At 43.7% G+C, this 19953-nt stretch overlaps 1 protein-coding gene across 3 annotated transcripts in view; it reads right to left on the bottom strand.

Annotated features, from left to right (window-relative positions):
* LOC124555277 (solute carrier family 41 member 2-like) overlaps positions 1 to 19953 on the bottom strand; it is a 507467-nt gene that overhangs the window by 94511 nt on the left and 393003 nt on the right. For 2 of the 3 annotated variants that reach the window (XM_047129149.1, XM_047129148.1), the window contains one exon: positions 3711 to 3837. The gene's annotated coding sequence lies outside the window, so the exon portion shown is untranslated. The remainder of the gene's footprint in view (positions 1 to 3710; positions 3838 to 19953) is intronic. The other variant, XM_047129150.1, reaches the window with a different exon arrangement.

Raw genomic sequence — 19953 nt, 5'->3', positions numbered from 1 at the left:
TATCCATGCAGAGGAATTCATTTCGAAGTGTAGAAGGGGAAAATACCTGATTGTGAAAGACGTAGGTGCTAAGAGATTCCTTCAGCACGTGCCTGCCTGTTGTTGACCACCTGCAATTGTCCCCTTCAACGAAATCACAAGAATCGCTCTTATATGATCCCATGAGACATGGCTATCACGCTCTATGACCTGCTAATGATAACGCTTACTGCTTTTAATGGCGTCGCTTTTTTCGGAAGTCATGGAGATAAGTTCTTTCGCCCGAATATTAACCGCTGTGCCCGCATCTCGTGGTCGTGCGGTAGCGTTCTCGCTTCCCGCGCCCGGGTTCCCGGGTTCGATTCCCGGCGGGGTTAGGGATTTTCTCTCCCTCGTGATGGCTGGGTGTTGTGTGTTGTCCTTAGGTTAGTTAGGTTTAAGTAGTTCTAAGTTCTAGGGGACTGATGACCATAGATGTTAAGTCCCATAGTGCTCAGAGCCATTTTTATTAACCGCTGTGCCGATTACCTACGTCCTACAGGGAACTTCTTGGTCTTCAAATATTTTACTATAAGCTACGCTATTGAATAAGGTGTCGTTCCTAATAACGCCATGGGATACAGGAATTAATGTGATCGATACACAAAGAGGAACAGTACAATATAGTTTATCCACGTCTTTGAGAAGATGTGATTAAGTCTCTGGTCGTCTTTACTTTTTATAGCTCCTGGAAAACGCTAGGCTTGCCCCTTTAACTCGGTTACGACCAATTCGATTCTCTACAAATCCTTCTTAAGGCACAACTATGTTGAAATGAAGAAACCGTTAATAAGGGAGGAAACTGGCTGTTAGTCAAGACTGATTCCGATGTGGCAGGAGTGGCCACGCGGATAGAAGCGCCATGTCACGGATTGCGCGGCCTCTCCCGCCGGTGGTACGACTCCTCCCCCGGGCGTGTGTGTGTGTGTGTGTGTGTGTGTGTGTGTGTGTGTGTGTGTTGTTCTTAGTATAAGTTCGTTTAAATAGTGTGTGAGTCTAGGGACCGATGATCTCAGCTGTTTGGTTCCTTAGGAATTCACAAACATTTGAACATTCGATGTGGCAGTTTCTAAACCAGGAAGTTGGGGGGGGGGGGGTATCCGGCGTGGCGCCGGGGGGGGGTGGGGGGGCGCAAGGGGTTGTGTAGCCTGTTGTGGGGTTGTGAATCACTGAGGGCTACGGCGAGGACAAAGCCTCTCTGTCGTTTCTAGGTCCCCAGTTCCATACAAAACAATACAATACTTGTTACTCAAGGTCAATGGTCGTGTTCGGATATTTCGTCACCTGGCGACCGGCTGCCCGAAACATGCAGCGCACTACTGACGCAGGCCTGTGGAGGCAGTATTGCGGCTACCTTTCAAGGACGTGTTGAATGCCTGTGACGTATAATCGCTCTCTGGAACGACAAATATATTGAGATCGAGCTACAGAGCAGCAAACATTTTAAATATACTTATGTTAATATCAAACTCTCGTATGTGGACTAAATGTCAGTCAAATATATACAGAACATTGCGTTTTCAGAATATATGACGTGATAGTATAATATGTAAAAATTCTCGACTGATCATGATTTCAGTTAAGTCGTCGTCCTAGAGATCACCTCAGTTACAACATTTTGAAATAGGCACACCAATATTGAGAATATTAATGACAAATTTAAAGCACTGCAAGAGTTAGTGAGGAAGAACATTTACATTTTTGGGTGTGCATACTCATGAGAATTCAAATTGAAAAAAAAAGAAAAAAAATCATTTTGACATTTGTAAACAACCCTGAACAGCCACGTCTGCAATTCGTGTCACGGTAAGTTTTGCAGTGAAACAAAACAGTAAGTTAACACATGATGTTGATTTTTAATAAATATCATCATATGGAATTGTACTCTCGGGTAACTCAGACATAAGAACAGTAATTTTAATTGCCAGATGATAGTCATAAGAACATTATCTGGTGTTTATCTGCAATCAACTTATACACAACTGTTTAAAGGGGCATCACAATTCATTGTTGCAATTAATTCGTTAGATTCCAAAAGCAATGATAACGCCCATAATTATACCATCAAAAGAAGAAATAACTATTACTCCTCTTTAAAACTGACTTTACCTCAGAAAGGTATGAGTAATCCTGCTATTATGGTCATTGATCACTTATCCAATGACATAAAATGCCTGATGAATAGAAATACAAAATTTGAAACGAGGGTAAAAAAGTTCCTTTTGGGTTAATATTTCTATTACTATTCAGTAACCTGTAGTTTATTCACTGGGAAAAAATTACATACTATTGTTATTAAACCAATTACTATTTTTTGTTGTATAAAATCCTTTGAAATCCCCTGTATTTTAAGAAGTTAACGTGGTATAAATTTCTTCATTTTTCTTCGTTACCATGTACTGTGCTAGTGATCAAAGAAATGTGTGTGTAACTAAATGGCCGGCCGCGGTGGTCTAGCGGTTCTAGGCGCTCAGTCCGGAGCCGCGCGATTGCTATGGTCGCAGGTTCGAATCCTACCTCGGGCATTGATGTGTGTGATGTCCTTAGGTTAGTTAGGTTTAAGTAGTTCTAAGTTCTAGGGGACCGATGACCATGGATGTTAAGTCCCATAGTGCTCAGAGCCATTTGAACCATTTTGTAACTTAATGAACGAATTAAACTAACTTTTAGCCTGTTCCATTCGGGTATGAAGAGACGGATGAAAACGGTACGTATGCCCCATTATCTTGCTTTGCTTATGTTCAAGGTCTCTACGCGAAATGCTCGATGGAAGCGACAGAATTTTTTTCAAGTGTTCTTCGAATGCTGGTACTCAAAATATACCCAACAGGACTATGCGAGAACAACGTCATCTTTCTTCTAAAAATTCCCATTTTAAGTTCGCTGAGCATCCCTGTTATACCTTAGTACCGGATAGGTGACCTATTCTGATGCTACAGGTGCCTTTCTGAATTCATCCTGAATCTGTCATTCACAGTGCTTGAAATGATGGAGCAGCTCTGTGGAAGAGACCGCAGTAGCTGCTTGTAAACAATTTCCTTTAGATGTGCTCTCAATTTCCCCAGAATGCTATCAACTAATCTAATTCTTCCATCGAACTTCCCGAAGACTCATTTTAAGTATTAGTCACATTTCAGCTCTGAAACATTCTGACTTGTGAGCGTCTCGGCATTTAAAGTTAGTACGACATGGAAGCAGTTTACGGAAGCTTCTACATTTACAGACCGTAAATGTGAGGCCACATCGTTCCCTCGTTGTCTGAGATAGAGCATGTTGATACAGAGGCAACAGGCAATATGCCATGAAAGCAGTATAAACTAATAGCATTCTAGTCTCACACGTAAAAATAAAACTGGGAGCAAAATGATCACGGGAATTCAGTCTTTACGTCGTGGAGAATGTTATGATTTCACATGTGCTTATCCAGTTTGCGTCTGGTTTATAGGGAACCACAGAGAAGAGTCTGCTCTCCCTCAAATGTATCGTTCATATAAGCGATGAATCAGTACAGATATCAGAAAAAGTACTCCTACTGCTCCATTTGCCAGGTATAAATCAAAGTGAATATTCTCATTAACACCATATTACATTATAGTTGATACAGGAGTAAAATTATATGTGCATGAAACTTCCTAGCCCGTGGACAGGGACTGTCTCCGGCAATACACTTGGTAGTTATGGAAGATACGTACTCACTTGGGCTGCAGGCCGAGTAGATCTGGAAGACGCAGGGGGAGAGTTGGAGTGAACGAAGTCCCTCGACGTCTCTTGGCGTCCAAAGCTAGACGTCGAATCGCCTTAGGTTTTCCAGCGCCAGTGCTAAAACAGAAATTACCCTCTCTGTTATTCTAAGGCGGCAGGAATCTCCACATTCTAAGCTGCAAATACACTAAGTGAAACATGTTACTCTCTTGGAGCAGCAATAATCGTTGTCGAAATCACTCTGTTCACAGACACACACACACACACACACACACACACACACACACACACACACACACACACACACATACACACACATATTGAGTCATTCCACAAAATGATCAGCTAGAACCTTTGTGCATACAGTTCTAACTCTAACGGCTACTTTTACGAGGGATATTCGGAAAGTAAGGAACGATCGGTGGCGAAACCACAGTGAATATAAAAACTGTTTATTTGTAGCAGTTAGCTACTACATCTTCCAGCTACTTCTCTACATAGTCACCGCATCTGTAGCAGCATTGTACCAGCTTTCCAGTACCCTCGTCATAGGAAGGAACCGCCTGTGCTTTCCGACAATTTTAAAAAATGGTTCAAATGGCTCTGAGCACTATGCGACGTAACTTCTAAGGTCATCAGTCGCCTAGAACTTAGAACTAATTAAACCTAACCAACCTAAGGACATCACACACATCCATGCCCGAGGCAGGATTCGAACCTGCGACCGTAGCGGTCGCTCGGTTCCCGACTGTAGCGCCCAGAACCGCACGGCCACATGCGGCCGGCCCGACAATTTTATACGCTGGACTGCAGCTCTTTGTCTGTGCCAAAATGTTGTCTTCGTACCCAACGGATCATTTGAGCAGAGACGAAAATCAGAGGGAGCCAATTCCGTGCTGTATGATAGGTGCTCAAACATTTCCCAGCGAAAACGCTGCAGGAGCGTTCTTATTGCCCCTGAAATGTGCGGCCGAGAAATGTCATAAAGAAGGAACTATATGGCAGTTGCGTTATATGGGGTTTCATGAAATCAGGCGAAATCTCTCGGTAGGCATCCACACTTGGCGGGAGACATTATTTTCTAGGCATCTTTACGCTCTCATTGTGCTCAAGGGCCGGCCGCGGTGGCCGAGCGGTTCTAGGCGCTTCAGTCCGGAACCGCGCGACTGCTACGGTCGCAGGTTCGAACCCTGCCTCGGGCATGGATGTGTGTGATGTCCTGAGGTTAGTTAGGTTTAAGTAGTTCTAAGTTCTAGGGGACTGATGACCTTATATGTGAAGTCCCATAGTGCTCAGAGCCATTTGTGCTCAAGGAACTGAGAAGAGCGAATTGACGCTATCTACTCTCATATAAGAGACACTGCTAAACACATCTGTGAAAAGCCTCATCGGATTTTCACTGTGGTTTCCATTTCGCGACCATGCGTTCCTTACTTTCCGAATAGTCCTGGTATGTGTAGATCTGTATCTGTCTTGGTCATTTTCAATTTGTAGGACTTTTTGTTTTAAATTATGCCACCACTCAACTTTATCCAAACGGTTTGGCTTAATGGCAACATAATGTTCGCGTGGAACTGTTGTGACAGTTAAGGTCTGAAGTGAGTTAATGTGAGTCTCGGCACGTCTTTCTGTTAACGACTGATATACACGTACTTTCGACCATAAATCCAATGCGCTCACAGTGAGATTTTCACGCAGTCACACTTCGTAATTTTAATTGATCCTGTCATAACCACATTAGGTTCTAATGCACAGGTTGTAGAATAAATGACATTAACCAGCTGACGATGACGTTCATAACCTGAAAGCGCGTAATACATTATCATTTTCACATGTTAATCATGCGAATTCGCTTTTCATACTCTACTTTCTAGAGCAAAATTCCAATGGGAAGCTGAACATCACATATCGAAAGCAGTTAAACAAACACACACACACACACACACACACACACACACACACACACACACACACACACAAACGTCGTGTCGGCAACGAGATCATTACAGATAGATTACAGGTTCCTATTAGGGAAGGGTGGGGTATTAGGGAAAGGTGGGGAAGGAAATCGGCTGTGGCCTTTCAAATGAACCAGCCCGGGATTCGCCTCAAGCTACGTAGGAAATCACGGAAAACCTAAATCTGCATGGCCGGACGGGGATCTGAACTGTCGTCTTCCCGAACGTGAGTCCAGTGTGCTAACCACTGCTCCACCTCGCTCAGTGAAACTAGTTAAGGGCCATAGTACGGATTAATATAGACGAACACTCCTTCGAATTGCTGGTTCCATAAGTGAATGCAAAAAGAATTACAGCCTCCGTAATCCGTAGCTGAGTGGTCAGCACGTGTGACTGCCATGTGGAGGAATCGGGTTCAATTCCCGGCGCCGCGAATGATTTTTGCTCGGTGAGAGGACTGGAACGGGCTCACTCAGCCACGTGACGGCAACTGACGAGTTACTGAATGAGAAGTGGCGCTCGAAGACCTGGAAATCCAACAACGGTCGGGAGAGCTGTGTGACACCACACGCTAAGGATGATACGGCGGCCGGTCGGCATCATATGGTCCTCTGAGCCTACATCTCCACCAGAGTTTAGTTTACTTTTATAATACGTTTACGATTTGATGATGGGTTGTGGGTAGAGCAAACCAAAGACTACGATTCATTGGCAGAACACTTAGAAGGCGCAACAGGTCTACTAAAGAGACTGCTTACACCACGCTTGTCCGCCCTATTCTGGAGTATTGCTGTGCGGTGTGGGATCCGCATCAGGTGGGACTGACGGATGACGTCAAAAAAGTACAAAGAAGGGCAGCTCGTTTTGTATTATCGCTAAATAGGGGAGATAGTGCCACAGACATGATACGTGAATTGGAGTGGCAATCATTTAAACAAATGTGTGTTTTTCGTTGCAACGGGATCTTCTCATGAAATTTCAATCACCAGTTTTCTCCTGCGATTGCGAAAACATTCTGTTGGCACCCACCTACATAGGGAGAAATGATCATCACCATAAAATAAGAGAAATCAGGGCTCACACAGAAAAACTTAAGTGCTCGTTTTTCCCTCGTGCCGTTAGAGCGTGGAACGGTAGAGAAACAGCTTGAAGGTGGTTCACTGAACTATCTTCCAGGCACTTTATTGTGAATAGCAGAGTAATCATGTAGATGTACTTCTAAATCACCGCTGGATCCTGTGAATGTGGTGGTTAGCAACAGAGGATACAAATTTTTCTCGCTATATGTGCTATATGTAGACTGACAAACGTAATTCTCCCAGCAATGAATCAGATATAATAAAAAACTAGACACTAATGACAGTCCACCTCCATTCAAATCTCGTCGAATGTTTCTGAACAGTGTCTAGTGGTTGTACGTTGTACACCAGAGCAAACATTGCTGCCCACGATGTTCTTAGAGAAGGATTGAAGCGTCCGGGGGGGGGGGGGGGGGCGGTCAGCAGTATCAAAGGTTGTCAAGTGTCAAGACTGTCGTCCTGCTGTTCATCGCACTGTGAACTTTCGTTTTCTACAGCGAAATGTATGGGAATCAAAGCCCCAAGCTGTTTTTTTGTAGCATTTTCGTGTCAATTCTGAGCGGCGGCGTATATGAAGTGTTTCCTTCTATCACCCATAAGAAAGTCGCGTGATTTCATTAATGGGCGTCTCGATTCTGTCCCTGCATCGCAGAGAAGTCAAAATAAGGGGTGAAATGTCGGTGAAAGGATGTGCGGCGATCTTCCCGTCGTCTGACATGTCCGCGGTGGCGTTGGGGACAATTGTGGTGAAATCTGGTGCCAATGTGACATCATCAATCCACCTTACACTTCATACGAACTTCTGAGCTCTGGCCTTTTTCGCATGTTTCGACACCTCGCTGCTTGAAGTGTCGCCGGGCCTGAGGGTGACATCGCAGAGCTCCACGCTTTTGCACTGTAACAGAGGAAGGTTGTCAGCACATTTGGACCAAATTTCAAACTTCTGCGTAATGTAAGGCAATTAAGGTGTTTCGAAAAAATTGACCCTTTAATCGTGTTGCGCGGTGTACTTCATAAATAGAGGAGTACACATTGTTGACGTGTTACAGAGGGCACAGTTTTGTTCAAGAATTATCCATCATGATAATTTTGGTAAATAATATTTGTTTATAGAAGCATTGTTATCAGCAAGTTGCCACAAATGTGCGAATTTATTCACACAGTGCGTCCATGTCGATAGTGCAAACCGGTTGCCCGTCTGTGTGGTCCGCGGGAATTCCCAGTCTCAGTGCAGGATACTGTTGAGTATCGTATCAGCTCTACCTCGATCAGCCTGATAGTAACGTAGAATATATGCTATTTTACTAAGCAACAGCCGGCCGTTGTAGCCGAGCGGTTCTAGGCGCTTCAGTCTGGAACCGCGCGACCGCTACGGTCGCAGGTTCGAATCCTGCCTCGGGCATGGATGTGTGTGATGTCCTTAGGTTAGTTAGGCTTAAGTAGTTCTAAGTTCTAGGGGATTGATGACCTTAGATGTTAAGTCCCACAGTGCTCAGAGCCATTTGAACCATATGAATTAAGCAACAGTACATACAGTGGTCTCTTTTGAATGGAAACATTGTCTCTGTATCTTTATCTACTCATCTCAAGTGAATAACTGCATTCCTTGTTAGTTGTGTACGACCGCACGCACATTGCAGTAATGGTAGAACAAACAAAACTGTTACTGCTGCTTGTTCAACTGTGAAAATTTGGGAAGAGTACAAATTATGATTTCAGATAAACGATACACTGTTATCCATACGATAGTTGCTTTGAACTCTATTAGCGTTCCTACACAGTAAAGGTTCCACACCACGCATCTTATTTTATTTCGCTTCGGCGAACAAGACAACGAAGGTAAGCGTTGTAGTGTACACTTCGGCAGTACAAACTGCCACAAACTGAGAGTGAGAGCACATGCAATCATAGACATAAAAATCGTATGTGTTGTGACCGAGTGTCGAAGATGATACAACTGAGCGGAAGACGTATTTATGACTGCAATTAAAATGGAGCTTGGTTGGACATGTAGCTAACCTCTTCAGAAATTTCCAGTCCAACTCAGATTAAGTGCATTTCTCTTTAGGTAGAATTCGTGTCATATACTTTATTCAAGACGCTTAGCAGCCCATGCAGTGGTCACATATTCCATCCCTTTTTCTTTTTCTAATATGAGCTATCTTCTATATCAGAGTCGGACCAGCGCCTATAGAAACACGTGCAAGAGAGCACATTCGGTTTCTCACGCTTGCTACCCAACGATCTCATATACAGATTAAAGCAGTGTATCAGCCAAGATTATCATTCCTGCCTCTTCTGATACCACTATATTACGCGGCACATTAAGCAGTTCGATTACTTGGGAATTCTACGTATTTGTTCTGCCTCTATTTTCAGAAAAATTGCCAGTGTTATTGCTCAGAATCAGGCTGATTTACCCTAGAAGCATAGAGCGACCGACTTTTTCGACTGAAACAAACGATCTCTGATTATGGAAGTACTGTACGAAAACGAAATCACTGCACTGTATGTATGTATGTATGTATGTATGTAGATATCCTTTATAGAGAGCTGATATGTCGTGAGAAGTGTTGTGGCATTCAAGAAATTTGCGTATAATCAGCGTACGGTTTTATGACTTATATAGCAAATTTAATGTAATGCGCATATGCAGGGCACAGTCCTTCCTGTCGAGAGTAACACTAACCATAATTAACTAGAATAGCTGTAACTGTTTCAATACGTAAAGTGGCTGTAACATGGAAAGATGAAGTGAATCTTTTAGTGGAACTGGTAAAAGGTACAGAGTTTTCTATATAAATCCAAGAGATTGCTGTGCTGACATCTAGTCTTTGTCCCTATAAACGTAACATGGTAATATGGTACAGCAATGTGCAGTTATAACTTTAATTCTTTACGGTGGCTTGCGGAGCACAAATATAGATTCACATAATGGGCTAAATTATATCTCGGAGATTAATTTGTAGTGAGTTGAAACAGCTGTTGTGTTCATACTGCCACGTCCTCTATCAAAGTAAGATGAGGAAACAGCACGATTTTTGTCCGAGGAGGGTATTAAATTTGTGGGTATTTTCACCGTTACACACTCGAGACTGCACAGTCCTCCCGAAGTCAGTGGTGCGAGTGCAGTGTTTGATCGGGGTCTCGTGTTTTTACACGAAAGAGACTGCAGAACATATTGTAATTTGAGTTACGTCGCTATCTGCGTAGCAGCTTCAGCTGTGGAAAGTTCGTGCAGTGTCATTATAAAATAATTTTTTACTGTATTATAGTACAATAAGAATTGTTTGTAACAAATATTGCACACAAAAATATATTTACAACGTGTAAATTAAATACAGCGTAGATGGAGGGCTTGGAGCTCTCCATTGTTCCCTCACAGGCGAATGACCAGTTCTTCCAGTCAAGTCAGTGCCTGTGAAGGTACTAAATTTAGCTCTTCCATCAAACCAGCAAGACAGGTTTCGCAATAAAGGGCAGAGAGATTTCTTCGCCTATCACAGCGTATCCTCTTGAAGTTGGTCCAGGTGGAGCGAGGGAATTTAAACCAGTCACTTCTGTACACTCCGCAGTTTTTAGCCAGTTACAATCTAGTCAGGGGATGATATTTTCATTGGCACCATTTGTACTACAGGGGGAGCCGACGATAGGAAAGGTGGAGATGCACAATTTCGACAACCAGTAACTACGCCGATGACCTGGGTTTCTTTCCGAACATCTTCGCAGCATCTCATGTAGTGAAGGTGTGGAGACTGTTGATTATGACTTGTCCGTTAGATGGTGGCGTCAAGCTCTATAACCCCTTCAATGTTATTCTAGAGCAGTTGACTGTGTGTCAACAGCAGTTTAGACCTTCCTCTTCCCTGTCGAGGTTCCATTACCAGCAGTATACAGTCACACAAGGCCGCCGACATTTCGTTCCTTTGAAATACTTGCGCTGGATAGTGAGCCATATGCAAAGGAAAAGGAAACTACGTCAGTAGAATTGTCAATTAGTGGACACGAGGTAGTGTTTCAGGTAAAGTTACGGCCGAGATAACGAGCAAAATGGAGCAGAACAGCGTAAAACTCGCGGAAGATAAAGTCGTATGGCATTGTTGGCTGGGAGATCGCTGGAGAACGGGTATATATCCCGACTAGGCAACTGTGCTGAATGTGTAGATTTTAGCGTGATGCTTGTGTTTTTGATGACAGTGAGAGGAGGAAGCCGGTGGCGACGTCTCTTGAATAACATCCGACGGACGGATCACTAACGATGCCACATTTTCTCATTCGGATCTCACCGAAGGGTAATTGCCAACCGGTCATTATCCCAGGCAGCCACATGTGGGGTCCATCGTCAGACGGCAGCGAAGACTTTTTGGTTACGTCTATTATATTATGTGGCAAATACATGAAGGCTGTACGACAAATCATCATTGCTGTCTGACGATTGGCCTAGGCCCGAAACTACTCACTCTGAAATAAATCATTCATTAAATAAGTATTCAGTGCCATTTCTGAAAAAAAAACTTAGCGCTATTTTTAAGCAATCATGGATAAAAATGAAGTAACTATAGGTTTTATCGTCCCATAAACGAGGAAGTAATTAGAGACAGATCATTAGAGGAAATCGGCTGTGCCTTTCCAAAGAAATAATCGCGGTTTTTGTCTTAAGCGACTTAACATGATCATCGAAAACCTTAATCTGTATGGTCGGACTAGGATTTGCACCGTCGTTCTCTCGAACGAGTGTCCATGAAAGCATGAAAAATTGCCAGTGCAGAACACTAGAAGACAGCGTGATGGTAAAAAAGGAAAGCACATTGACACTGAAAGCAATGTTTTACTCGATTCCTCCTTTTTATCTTTATGGGGCCATATTACTGTGTCGCGTTTTTGAACATTATCGCCGGTAGCTGACCTCATATTTCAAGACAACGAGGAAATGCTTTGCGACAACGTTTTACAAACTTCACTGCAAGGTTTAAATTTTCTTGGCAAATTTCCAAGAAGGACCATAGTTTGGGAAGGTTTCCTATGTTTTCTCGAGTGTTGCCAGGTGAGGTGTGTTGTTGGAATGGGAGTAGGTCCTGAAGATAGTGAAATGCAATATCTGTTGGAAAAATTCTAGTAGTATAACTCCGACATCGATTTAGCTGTTCGTAACTGTTTTAATGTCTCAGAAGCTTCTCTTACAGCCGTTTAAAGTCGAACAAATTGCAATGATGTTTACTCAGGTTAAATAATTGACGTCTCCGGATTTTATAGTTTTCTTCACTAATATAAAATTATTTAATGCAATTCTGCTTCATCTTTCACACCAAACGTAACGAAACAAAATTTTGCAATTTGTTTAAAGTAAAAACTTAAGTTACGTTTTGTTTATCATCCAAGGTAATTCAAAATGGCGCATAATTACATGTCGGGTGAGGAGAGTAATAATCTGAATTCAGTGCGAAATGAACTTTAGAATCGTACTTCGTGAAGAAGCACTTGGTGTGCTCCTTAATGAGGCGACGCAAGACTCATTATTCTTCAGTTATCAGTCTCGCCGATACACTTCACCGTCGCCGTCAAGTGCTGAACGCCAGCCCTGCCACTCAGGTACGTCGTCATGCTCAAATGTTGCAGTCATGATGTCACTAGACACCTGAAATACACTTTTACAACGTAGGCCATTCGTTTACTCCACAGAGAGGAATATCACTTTACATGATTTCCATAAATGTTGCACGAGGGGAAGTAATTTCGAAGCACACTCATTAGAAAAAAAGTGGCTCTGAGCACTATGGGACTTAACATCTGTGGTCATCAGTCCCCTAGAACTTAGAACTACTTAAACCTAACTAACCTGAGGACATCACACACATCCATGCCCGAGGCAGGATTCGAACCTGCGACCGTAGCAGTCGCGCGGTTCCGGACTGAGCGCCTAGAACCGTTAGACCACCGCGGCCGGCATTAGAAAAGTTCTTGAACTATGCGCGTAGTAGCAAACCTGTTTCTAAAACGACTTTCTATCACTCAAAACTTCTAAAAGAAATTTCAAATGTATGGGCTATCCGATTAGGACAAGTGGGCTGTTCACTACGCCTCACAAATGAGAGAGATTGCTATTAGCTGAAATAAAATTAAGACTACTTAAAAATAACAATTCCGGTTGGATTTTACATCGGATATGTTGCGGGAGTAGTTTTTCTTCCTATTTCATACCTATCGAGACACAATTGCACAGCCAGTAGTCTTGTGTGCCTGGAAGAGAGCGCAGGTCTGTCCATTCTACGAAAATGGTAAAACATCGGATACAGAGAAGTGCAGACCAGTGTCGATGAGTTCCGTTTGTTGCAGGGTTCTGTAGTATATTCTAAGCTAAAAGTTATCACGTTCCTGGAGTGGAACAAACTTCTGTCATGAATCATAAGATTCAGGAAAAAACCAAACATACAAAATAAAGATTGCTTCATCCATACACAACAGCTAGCAAACAATAAATACAGGTGAAGGAGTAGATTTCGCCTTCCTAGGTTTCCCAGAGGCTTTCGACAATATGCTTTCACTAAAATAATCTGGTACGTTATATTGGATGACGCATTTTCTACAGAAACGATAGAAACATCGGGTGGCCACAAGATAGCGTAATACGTCTTTTTTGATGTTCTCAACATGCAGGGTGCTTCCATGATCCGGAAACGACCGAGTGGAAAGTTAAAAGCGAAAATCGTTCTGAACCTGTGACTGTGGAATACATGTACTGATGCTCTTGTTGCTAAGTTTGTAGGTTAGGCAATACCGACGAGTACTTACATGTAGGGTTGGCTGGTTGGTTGTCTGGGGGAGGAGACCAGACATCGAGGTCATCGGTCTCATAGGATTGGGGAAGGATGTCGGCCGTGCCGTTTCAATGGAACCATCCCAACACTAGCCTGGAGCGATTTAGGGAAATCACCGACAACCTAAATCAGGATGACCGGACGTGGGATTGAACCGTCGTCCTCCCGAATGCGAGTCCAGTGTGCTAACCACCTCGCTCGGTTTAAATGTAGGGATTGGGATAACAACTCAAACCAATGCATATAGCGTATTGCGTACTGACATGAGCAACCCTGTTGTGCAATGTCTGTACTGTAGTACACTGCAGTCTGTGGTTACAAGTTGAAGTACTAACGTCGGCCAACCCTAACCAGTGAAGTTGTACCTGGTTACGTAAATTGCAAACATGATTTTCGTGTACGGGCAAGCAAATGGAAGCGGCAGAGAAACAGGAAGGTTGTACAGGACCAGATATCTACGTAGAAAATATTCGCCTCACACAATGTTTGCAAGACTGTTCCAAAGATTACGGGAAACTAGGCAATCGGTACCACAATACAACGACCGAGGATGACTACGAACTATACGGACTTCCGACTAAGAAGGTGTAGTGCTTCCTTGATGGGATGAGGCGCCTGCAATTAGAACTCGATTATTTGTACGCGAGTGGTGTGTGGCAAGTATTATGGGAAATGCAGTTACAATTATATCATCGATAAAGAGCGCACGCTTTGACTCCTCCTGACTTCGGACCACGTATCGTGTTCAGCCACTGGTTCTTGGTTCAAATGGTTCAAATGGCTCTGAGCACTATGGGACTTAACAGCTGTGGTCATCAGTCCCCCTAGAACTTAGAACTACTTAAACCTAACTAACCTAAGGACATCACACACATCCATGCCCGAGGCAGGATTCGAACCTGCGACCGTAGCAGTCGCGCGGTTCCGGACTGCGCGCCTAGAACCGCGAGACCACCGCGGCCGGCCACTGGTTCTTGCAGCCCCTTACTGTCGATCCTCACTTTCCTACGTATGTACTTTACACGGATAAAGCCTGTTTCACCGAAGATGGAATGCTAAATAATCGCAATAGTCATTTTCGGGGCGACGAGAATCTGAACTGTGAAGAGTCATCAACACAGTTTATCTGTCAATGTGTGGGCAGGTATAGTCAATGATGACGTACTAGGCCCGTTTCTTTTTTGCTTGCCTCTTAAATGCACCATTGTACACGGCGTTTATCGGAGACATACAACCCAGGTTCCAAGACCGTATGCCACTTGTTATTCGTCAACGAATGTGGCTCCAACATGAGGGAGTCACACCTCACATTGGACTGAGGGTTCGTGATCACCTGGATCAGACATTCCCTGGAAAGTGGATAGGCAGAGGAGTTCCTGTATCGTGGCCAGGACGTTCACCTGATCTCACCTCACTTGATTTTTTCTTGTGGCGTCATGTGAAAAGTCTTGTGTACGAGACGCCTGCCGAAACTGAAGAGGATCTACCGTCAAGAATTCTCGCTGCCTTCCTCACTGCTCAAACGACGCCGGGGTATTAGAACGGGTACGACAGACTTCGTGCGACAATGCCATGCCTGCATTGTCGCTGCGGAACGCCACTTTGAACAGCTGTTGTAAAATGTAGCAGCTTCTGGAATTTATGCGGGTAAATTGAATTCATTGCTACTGTACCGCAGACCTAGGATTTTCGGTCTCTTTGACATGAAGTTACGCTCGTCGTTACTAGTCCATCAACAGAGAAAATTATCTGAGAGTATTGGGGAGTATTCAGCGGGAATTCTGTACGTCATGACCAGGGTTTTGGGAAGTTGGGACCCTTATTTGAGAGCTGCGAGAGCCTAAGGCGAAACTTGAAGGTTCCTTACCTCAAATTAATACATTTACCCTTCTCAATCATTCCTGAAAGTTTGTAACATCGTAACGGAATGACTTTTATATATAAACAGTTCATCAGACAGGAGGTACATCTACATACATATTCCGCAAGACACCGTACGGCGCGCGGCGGAGGGTACCTTGTATCACGACTAGTCGTGTCCCTTCCTGTTTCACTCGCAGGTAGAGCGAGGGAAAAACGACCGTCGACTGCTTCGCTGACGATGTTATTTTCTACAGGGAAGTATCGTCGTTACGCGATCGTAAGGACGTCAGATAGACTAGGACAAAAATTGAACTTGGTGTAGTTAATGACAGCTCTCTTTAAATGTGGATAAATGCAAAATGATGTCTATAACAAAGAGAACAACCCGATAGTATCTGATTGCAAGAACGGTTAAGAACATTTTGATGATGTCACATCGTGTAAGTATTTAGGGGTAATACTAAGATGCGATATGAAATAGGACGACCATATATAATCAATATTATGGACGGTGAATGGAGGACGCATTTCTTCGAATGTTGCTGAGAAAGTGCAGTGCTCCTGTATAGGAAATTCCATGAAAGATTCTAGTGCGACCATTTTTACAGTATTATTAGTGTTGGGAGTCCTTATCAGGTAGAGATACCGAACGAATTCTGAAACGAGCTGCTATGATTTAACGTGTCGTGTATAGCCCGTAAGGTAGTGTAACAGAAATGCTCAGGGAACTGAAATGACTATCCTCGAAAGAGAGACGACGCAGATCTCACGAGGAAGACTGTTGCCACCGTCGTATATCTCACATAGGAATAGAGAGGATCAGACAAAGGAGATCACAGCACGCACAGAGGCACACTGTCGCTTTTCAGTCACTCAGTAAGCAAATGCCATACGAAGGACAACCTACAATACTGGTACGCCGCAAACTCCACCATGCACTGCAAAGTGGCTTGCAGATTATACAGGGTGTTTCGCAGTTCCTATTACAGGATTCCATGGGCTGTAAAGGGGAAGCGACCGGAAAGTCTTCTGGATATATAATAAGTTTGAAGATCGGATCATTTTCAAATCTTCTGCTTCAAGGAACGCATTCGGTGGAGTACTGAGGTCTGACCAGTGTGCCCAGCAGGAGCCCATGGCGAGGAGAATATTTTGAGTGCGCACTCGTTGTCGGGTTCTCTTCGACATGACGAAGGACGTTCTCTTCAAAGGCGAGAGTGCAGCCCTTCTAGTTGCGAAACAGCTTCACGCAGCCATTGTTATAGTCCGACGAAAATGGTATGTCATATAATAATTAAAACACGGACTCTTCCTCTTCTAGTGCACCCTCTGTTGCTCGCGCGACTAGTTTTAGTCCTCCCAAGCACGAACAATTCTTGGGAGAACTGGAGCTAAACCTTTGTCCTCCACACGGCTGTGAGACACACTAACCAACCACCTAAGAAAGCTTCCTTCAATTCCGTCATGTGAGGAACATAGTCTAGACAACCACTCAGCTGCTTTTTGTGAGGAGAGAGGGTGAAGAACATTATTACCACTACCGGAAGGACATACTACCTATATCTCAGCAATTTGCCTGATGTTTTGAATGCCAATGTAATTTAGCTGACTGAAGCTATTTTTGGAGATAATAGGTGTTTTTAAAGTGTAATGTCCCATCGATACAAAGCTCGCCGAATATTAAGTTAGGACTTAGTTAAGCAAGGTTGGTGGGAGAGACTCGGCGGCAGCCTTCAAGTAGCCACTCCAGTAGTCCGATGAACTGATTCAGGTAAATCGCGGCAGTCCTCCATTGATGAAGCAGAACATTTTGAACACCTAGTTAATAGCGTGTTGGTCCACCTTTGGAAAGCAATACAGCAGCGATTCTGCGTCGCTTAGATTCGATATGTCTTTGGTAGGTTTATGTAAGTATATGGTACCAGATGTCTACGTACAGGTCACCCAATTCCAGTAAATTACGGGCAGTTGGTTTGTTGGCGCGGACCTGGTAGCAGACAGCATCCCACATGTGATGTAGATGGAGAGCGAAGCAAGGAATGAAAATTTGTACCGAGACCAGGATTCGAACCCGGATCACCTACTCACTGGGCGGATCCACTAACCACTACGTCGACCTGGCACAGTGACTTTGCACAACCGAACGGACTACCCCAGTACGCCTCCCTTCTCAATACAATCCCCCATTCACACCTCAGCCCACTTAGTATTTCCCCTAATCTCGAGCAGCAATCTGCATATATACATCACAGATGTTTGAGACTTCAAACGATCAAATGGTTCAAATAGCTCTGTGCACTATGGGACTTAACTTCTGAGGTCATCAGTCCCCTAGACTTAGAACTACTTAAACCTAACTAACCTAAGGACATCACGCACATCCATGCCCGAGGCAGGATTAGAACCTGCGACCGTAGCAGCAGCGCGGTTCCAGAGTGAAGTGCCTAGAACCGCACGACCACTGCGGCCGGCTATCGTCACTGGAATGATCCCCCATTCGCTTATATATTTCCCTTACCGCCTCACACACGGGCTAAGTCATCGGGCGGCATTCAGCCTCGTGGTGGGCATTGGTCATAATGTTTTGGGTCATCGGTGAAAGTAAATGTGGCGAAACGGGGAACTGAATCCAACTGCTCTGGAATACGAGAACAGTGTTGCAGTTAATGCGGCGTGTCTGTAAAAATATTATTGAAGCCACTTTTACTCGTCACGAGACGTATGTTAAAAACTGGAATTTTGTCAGCGAGTCCTCGAAAATAGTCATGGGTAGGATAAATGCAACATTCCTCTAACTAAGAGTATATCATTTGTCATTTCGCACACAACAGCCATATGTTTAACAATGGAATCCCGTACGCACGTTTCAAAATTATGATACCACAATACATATGTTTCTGGATAGGGTCCGCCTTTAGAAAAGCACAATTTTGTTTTTTAACCGCAACATGTTTCACTGCAGTTGCAGCACCTACAGTGGGCTTTTATTTTATGGCTTTTTACCACATGTCACTGTTTCAGTGACAGTGACAGCTCAATATATAATGTTTGACAGTGATGAAGATGAGGAAAAAGAAAACGTGTAAGTGGTTGCAGATGACAAACTGTGAAACAAAACAGTCACTGTAGAAACACAATACATCAGAAAAACCACACCATGTGGTGAAAAGCCATAAAATAAAAGCCCACTGAAGATGCTGCAACTACAGTGAAACATGTTTGTGTTAAAATACAAAACTGCGTTTTGCTAAATGCGTACCCTATCCAAAAACATATGCATTGTTAAAGCAAACACGGAAAAAAGAGCTTCAACCCCAAGATTATTATAATATCACATCTTTTGTTTGGCTTGTGGGTTTCTAATTTCTAGTACTGCAAATGCATTATCCTGCTTTATAATGTTTTCAAAAAGGTTGCATGGACTGCGCATGGGATACTTCAGTGTACTAAGGTTGTACCCTTTTCTGGCTGTTGCTTGAGTTACCATCTTGATAGGTGTGTGTGTGTGTGTGTGTGTGTGTGTGTGTGTGTGTGTGAGAGAGAGAGAGAGAGAGAGAGAGAGAGAGAGAGAGAGAGAGATGGGGGGGGGAGGGGGAAGGGGAAGGTTTTTCCTCTTATAAAAAGGCTCCTAGCGTCGTAAGGCTAAAATACTCGCTGCACATGGATGCTTCCTAATGTGTTATTTGTTCGTACAGGAGCAACTTTTGTTAAATGAAAATGCGTGGGAAGTCGTAAAACACTTATCGCTTTCACGCTAAGGTGCTGAAATCATTGTATGAAATAGGCCTTTAGTATCGGTCGGAAGACACGATACTGTTTTTGACTACTAAAGATCGTCCGGTTTAGCCAGCAATCACAACAACCGCACTCCTGTGCTTCGGCAGTAAACGTGTTGCCTATTGGCACTCGTCTCGGGAATTTGGATCGAGGGTCATTTAGTGCTTTTGTGACGCTTCACTAGCACGAATGGCCAAAGATTCACTCTGCATCGCTCGTAGCCACCTGTACTAAGAGGGGTGAATCTTTGCTGGGAAAAGTTAGAAAAACCACTTTACCACTGTCAGCCGCCGAGAAGGGACCAGAAAACGTTTATATTGGGTAAGAAACATTCAAAAACATAACGATATATCTATAGAAAACGATATATAATTTAGTAAGAATATCGATAATATTTGTGATTACACTGACTGGAGACAGCTGAGCGAGAATAGGGGATAGCTGTAAAGTAAGGAGGAAGAATTACCGTCATGCTGGCGCGTCTGTCTGCAGCAATGGATTTTAGAAATGTGATTTTTAAACTATCATCAAATGGAAACTAATGGCCAACTCAACGAGACGTCTACCTAGTAGCCTGTTCTGTTGGACATCACATCGCGCTGATGACGGTGGCGACGCGTCCTGGCTTGGAATCCAAGCAACGTCGAATGCGACATGAAACCATTATGATCGATGAATGCATAGCCGCCACACACGTCGTGGTTATAGGTCGAAGGTGGGTCTTCGGCGCGCTGCTCTCGC

This window comes from Schistocerca americana, chromosome X, assembly GCF_021461395.2.
Source record: "Schistocerca americana isolate TAMUIC-IGC-003095 chromosome X, iqSchAmer2.1, whole genome shotgun sequence".
Lineage (NCBI taxonomy): Eukaryota > Metazoa > Arthropoda > Insecta > Orthoptera > Acrididae > Schistocerca > Schistocerca americana.
The sequence above is the reverse complement of the archived record's forward strand: the minus strand, read 5'-3'. Positions and strand labels throughout refer to the sequence as shown.